The following is a 6743-nucleotide window of genomic DNA, read 5'->3' as shown; positions in this document are numbered from 1 at the left end:
GGTTCTCAGGGATACACACAGGAAACGAGGTTTTAAAGGGCACCAATGGATAGGCTGAGTGGAACCAGGAAATCTCAAGGGAGCCCACACCTAGAGAAAGAAGTACAGGCAACTAAGAGCTGCTGATGGGGAGATTTGGTCTTTTCCAGAAAGGGGTTCTCTAACTGGATATTCTATACTAAGTGAGTGGCCAGCCCTGAAAACATGAACAGACCAGAAACAAAATGGACCCAGGAGATTGTATTTATATATCCATGTGTTTACATAGATAACAACTATAATAATCGATTATTAAGAAGGTCATTAGTCTGAGTGGGGAAGACATGGGCAGGACGGAAGAGAGGAAAGGGAAGGGAAGAAATGATGTGATTATGTTTTAATTAAAATTAAAAAGAAATTAGATGGAGTGTGGTGACGAATGTCTTTAAACTCAGCACTCAGAAGCAGTGCTCTCACCTCTTCAAGAAATCACTTCCCTTTAACAGAACTATGCTTGCCAAAAAAGTGCATCCATGGATACCTAGTTAACATTTGTTGGAGGAGCATCTTGGTCCTGATTACTATTATGAATAATATTGTTATTGTTGTGGTTCTGGGGACTGAATTCAGGGACCTATGGCAAAGCTACTTATTGATTATTTGTGTGCTTACACTTGTGACTTGGAGTGCCTCTGGAGGTCAGTGGATTACTTGTGGGATTCCTTTCTCCTTTCACCTTATGACACCCAAGAACCAAACTGTATCCACACTAACTCAAATTGCTAATAGTAATGAAAAAAACATTAGAAACACAGGATAGAACACCATTAACGTATATGAGAATAAGATGAATGCCCGTCAACCTTTCATCAGAAACAGGCCAACAAACATGAAAACACAAAATAAAGGAGTAGCAAATTTTTTGCCCCTAAACACAAATTCATTACCCTAGGGAGTGAACTGGAGAGAAAGAACCACAGGAGAATGATCCTCTCTAAGAATTGACAAGTAAGCAGAGGTATCACAAATGCCCTTTCCCAAGTGCTAACAGAAAACTTCTTTCACTCAGGTTAATGGAACCACACTCTCATGCTTGCAAATTCTGAGAAGCCATTAGACTGTAAAGAGAATGTGCCTTTGACAGACTTAACATTCAATATTGTGGTATTTGAATATAATTGGCCCTCATAATCTCATCAGGTCCTGAAATGAAACTAATGTTTAAATAGGAAGCAAGAGGTGTGTGTAACTAAGCATTAGCCATGATGTTGTTCCACCATCTTTGTCTGAGATCAATGTCTCTCAATAAGTTAAACTGACAAGTTGTGAATCCTTCTCCAGGAGACAAGGTCCTTTTCTGGAAGATAAGTTTTTCTCCTGGCCAGTTCCCAGATATTTGTCTTACCTTGTAGGAGTTTCCTGGGTTATTTCTAATGTCCTGAGGTCCATCATTTCAGTAATCTGATATTTAAAGAGAAAAGCATGGGTTTCTCTTTTGAATATCTTTTTCACTGGCAGAAATATTGGTAGAATATGCAACAAAAAAGATAAGTAATTAGTAAAGGGACAATGTAAGAAAAAAAACTTTCTCCGCTATTCATTTAACAGGAGGTTAATGACCAGATTATATAAAGTATTAACAAACCAACTAATGTGTCTCAGAAGAGATATAAATGCTTAATAAATATATGGAAAAGTTTTCAACATTTTTATCCCTAGTAAATACAAATGACAGCTCCACTGAGACACCATCTTGCCCAAGTCAGAAAGTCCGCGATCTCTAAAACAAAAGCAGCCTATGCTGGTTATGAGCTGTCATTGGATTTGTTAGCACTGGAGTTCTGTCAACCTTAAGACTCTACCATTGGTCACCTGTCCTTTGACAATTATGCAGACATGCAGAGAAAGGAGATTCATTCATTGGCGCCAAAAATAGAACTTCTGTGTGATCTAGCTGTTCAACTCCTGGGTATCCACCCAGAAGAATAAAAGTCACATGCAATAAAGATAAATGCATATCCATTTTTATTGAAGCGCAATATACTAAAAATAGTACATTAAGGACATCAATGAGAGAACAAAGTACTGCACTACTAACTTCACACTTGTAAAATTAATGTGTTGACTCGGTTTAGTCACAGAGCGTAGGTAAACCATACCTTATATTGAACTGTCTGCAAGGCTGATCATCTGATAAAGTTGTCAATGAATATCCCTATATTAGATTAGAAAGTTGCAAGTCCAGAGACCAATTATAATTCATATCATGCTTTCTTTAGCCATGTTAGTAGGTTTTTCTTCTTTATTTTATACAGCTTTTGAATCTATAATGAAGGTGAAAGATGACTGTAGATTTGGGGGGGGGGAGACACATAAAAAACACCATGTGTCGGTCACTATCCTAACAGCACAGACTGATGATTGATTTACTGTTTGTAGACAGAATGCCACCTTTTTAAATTATTGGGGGTGAATTGGTACTATAGGAACACATAGGCATGTTGTAATCATATCAGGAAAAGGTTTTCTCCTCCTCTGAATGAAATTCAAGTTCAATAAAAATGGAATTTACTGTATAAAAATCATTAATATAGGTCATTATGAATTAAGTAGGCATCTATTGTGTAACCCTAAAGGAACATAAAAGGATGTAAGTGACAGAAAATAAACAAGGTCTCTACCTGAAGCATCCTAAGTGCACCGAAGGCAAAGAAGGAGACACACACATGTGACCTTACAAGTGCTGAGGAAAGACTGTGAATATTTTTTACAGCTTGCTTGGACTTTTTAGAAAATCAAATATCATTTTCCCCAGAGGATAATGTTGTTTACTCTGCATGTGCTAGACATGGGATCTACATGTGTAAATAATGAGAGTAGCACTGAGGGGAATCCATGCACCTGTGTGTGGGAATGATGCTGTGTTGTAATAGGAATGTTTCAATATTTTTTCTTTATCTCCAATTTGCCATATTTCAATTCCCTTTAGAATTTGATATTTCTTCTTAGACTCTCATTCATACCTTTACCAGTAAGATCTGAATGTGATGTGGAAGGGTCTTCAGTTTTGTGTTGATTTCATTGGTTAATAAAGAAACTGCCTTGGCCCTTTGATAGGATAGAAAATAGGTGGTGGAATAAATGGAACAGGATGCTGGGAAGAAGGGTAGTGAGGTCAGATGCAATGGAGCCAGCCACCAGGTCAGACATGCTGAATCTTTCCTGGTAAACCACCAGCTCGTGTTGCTACACAGATTACTAACTATGGGTTAAGGCAAGATGTGAGAATTAGCCAAGAAGAGGCCAGATATAATGAGCCAGGCAGTGTTTAAAAGAATACAATTTTTGTTTTGTTATTTCAGGTGTAAAGCTAGCCCGTGGCTGGGAACCAGGTGACTGGAAAAGACCCGCAGCTCCTTCTACAAGAGTGAGCACCAATGCTTCCATAGACTAAATCATGAAGATGTAAGTGTTTCAATGAAAGTTATCTGATCTGTGACTCAAAAGGGGTTGCAACCCAATGTTTGAGAGCCACTGTATTAGCAGCTATGGAGAACACAATAGAAGTTAAAGGCTCTGAGTGGTTATATCTCTGAAGACCTGGAGTGGTATAAACATGCAGATTCTAGAGTTCACTAACTGTGGGCTCTTGGGGAAGGTGCTCACTTTTAAACCTCAGATCCCCAGTTTTGAATAATTCTTCCTTCAGAGAATTCCTTGGGGGAAGAATGAGAACAAGATGGTGAGAAGCACTGTGTTTGGTTCCAGCACCCAGCCACGCACTGCATCTCTGACAAATGAATGAGCTCTGTGTTCAAAGGCTCAGGGACAAAAATGCATGGTGAGATTCAGGACAATAACTCACCAGTCCCAGATAACTGCACTCACTGAGTGAACGCTTAGTATGTGTCTTAGTTATGCTTTTATTGCTGTGAAGAGACACCATAACCAAGACAACACGTTTAAAGGAAAACATTTAATTAGGGCCTGCTTACTCTTCAAAGGTTTAGTCCATTAACATCACAGAAGGAAACATGGTGACATGTAGGCAGACACTGAGCTAGAGAGGTAGGTGGTAGTTCTACATCTGGATCCACAGGCAGTAGGAAGTGACGTGAGTCACAGTGGGCCTAGTTGAACTTGTGAGACCTCTAAGTCCACCCCTGATAACACACATCCTCCAGGAAAGCCACGTCTATTACAGCAAGTCCATACTTCCTAATAGAGCCACTCCCTATGGAACTATGGGTTCCATTTATATTCAAATCACCATAGCATGCTTTTGATTTTCATCATTCTTAATAACTGTTTTACTGTAATTAGGATTTTCTTCATCATTCTGGCAAAACAATAGTTGTATGTGAAATAATCTAGTCCAATAAAGCTTTTTCCTGGAGGAGCAAAGCTTCCAGGCATGTAAGGTTTGAAGACAAACACATCAATGTTGAGATATACCTAGGACATCATGAGTTAGTAGAAGTTAGAGTGTGGGGAGTGGTCATAAGGATAAAGAGTTGGTTTGGGGGAGAATGCGAACATGCAGAAAACACACTGTACAAAACATGATTTGATTTGAATGACAACGGTGATAAGTATCAATGTTCCTTCCTCATGTGTGCTCCAGAGTCAGAACTACATAGCTCAAGTTTTGTCTTTTCTCTAGATGGTTCTTCTCCAACAAGTCGTATCTTGATTAGTATCTAGCAACAGAGGTATCAAACAGAATTCTTCAATTTCTTTAGACATCTTTGGTTCACACTGCTTCTACCCTATTTCATATCCTGACAGCACACCACTTTGAGACCTGAACCTATAGGTACAGTGTCAAACCTGATGTCAATATTTGGTCCCACCTGAGAACCTTTTACCCACATTAAAGAAAGATCTTAGTCTCAGTCTCCCCTTTTTTCTTTACCCATCTCCCTTAATAACTGCATTTAACATCAGCCAGTCTCTCCTGTCTTGGTCATAAGCACAGAGCCAGTAAGGAAATGTATTTTTATTTTAAGAGAACAGTGATTTATGCATAAAAATCAAGTAAATTTCTAATTTCCTTTTTTAAAAAATGCCCAATGACGAAGCTCTGGGAGCAACAGAAAACCTGGTTGCAACTAATGACTCCTCAGTGGCCATGTTTACCACCCAGCTTGAGAAGAATCCAGAAGCCAAGTACTGAGGTGAATGATTTTTTCCATTTATATCAGCCCTTTGCCTATATATCCTTCTAGTTCTGCGGAATTATATCACTAAGTTTTATGTTGTTACCAACCATATTAAGATGAGCTGGTCAAATTACTTCTCAAATCTGTCCTGATTCAAAACTGTATCAATCAGTTCTGTCAGCCATTGTTTCATGTGGATGAGATGACCCAGATGCTGTCTCAGAATATGTGATTTGGCAGAGCATGTTCTTCTCTTTGCATCATTAAGTCAATAAGAAAAATAATTTAAAAAGAGGACAAAAGGAAAATCGACCACAGCTGGAGTGATGCTTGAGTGATAAGGCAGCTTTCCCAGATGTTCTGGGTTCTATTTCTAGCCCCGACATACCTGCCCACAACTTTCTGTAACTCCCTTTCCGGAAATCGAATGCCCACTTCTGGCCTCTGTGAGCAACAGGCCTGCATGGAATGCACAGACATACATGCAGGAAACGTGTTTATATACTCACAGATCCACCTGCTTTTGCCTCCACAGAGTTGGAATTAAAGGTTTGCACCACACAGTAGGCTGTAGCTCTCATCATTAAGCAGCATTTTATCAGAGGAGAGAGTTTCTGAGTGGCGTATAGGGGGGAGGGCAAATGAAGAAAAAAGGACAGGACTCCTCCTAGATATTGTGGAAGAGAATATTTATTACAGATGTCGGAGAGGATTGTCAGACATCGGTGAGGGTTCAGATTGGACATGACCAGACTGAAGTGGGCCTTGTGTGGAGAGGGGGATGTGAAGGGAGAAAGACAAAGGTAAAGCTGGTAGGCAAGTGGCATGTTTGTAAACAAGGGCCAAAGATACAAAAAGGGGTGGGTAAACAAAAGGTCTTGATTATTTCGGAGGGGTCTCTGAGGGAAGGGCAACCCAGGGCTGGAGAGCTGAGAGTATGAGATAGGGTAATAGGTAGGGGCTGAGGGATGTTATTAGAGTAAGAACTTTGAGGCAGGTTCTGCTTAGATATATAAATAGGCTCTTCAGCCATTTGTCCTGAGTTTGAAACTTAACAACACAAGGGGCAGGATGTGTAAGGCTGAAGCACCTGTCACATAACACACTGAAATCACTGCTGGGACATTTCAGAAATAATTCCATCCCCACAGCATTCATGTCCTGGGCAGATATGGAGGTGAGGGGAGGTGTTTAGAACTGTACATGTTTTCAAATTTTTATTTTGAGCAATCATTCTTTTTTTTTTTTCAAGACAGGGTTTCTCTGTGGCTTTGGAGCCTGTCCTGGAACTAGTTCTTGTAGACCAGGCTGGTCTTGAACTCACAGAGATCTGCCTGCCTCTGCCTCCCGAGTGCTGGGATTAAAGGCATGCGCCACCACTGCCCGGCCTGGGCATTCATTCTTAAGCTGAGAACAGTAGTATCAATATATTTGTGAGTTTGTTCTCCCTTTTTCCCAATTCCATCAGGAATAGGTTATCTACTCTGAAAGGGTCTGCCAGAAACTCCTCACATTAACCACTGATATATGATGTATAATATAATAGTGATAAAATTAATAAAAATTGAACATATCACCATGATCCTTGATTTCTAAGTCCAG

This window comes from Microtus oregoni, unplaced genomic scaffold (assembly GCF_018167655.1).
Source record: "Microtus oregoni isolate MIOR12 unplaced genomic scaffold, Mior012 000005F_ref0000423, whole genome shotgun sequence".
NCBI lineage: Eukaryota > Metazoa > Chordata > Mammalia > Rodentia > Cricetidae > Microtus > Microtus oregoni.
This window is presented reverse-complemented; position numbering follows the sequence as displayed.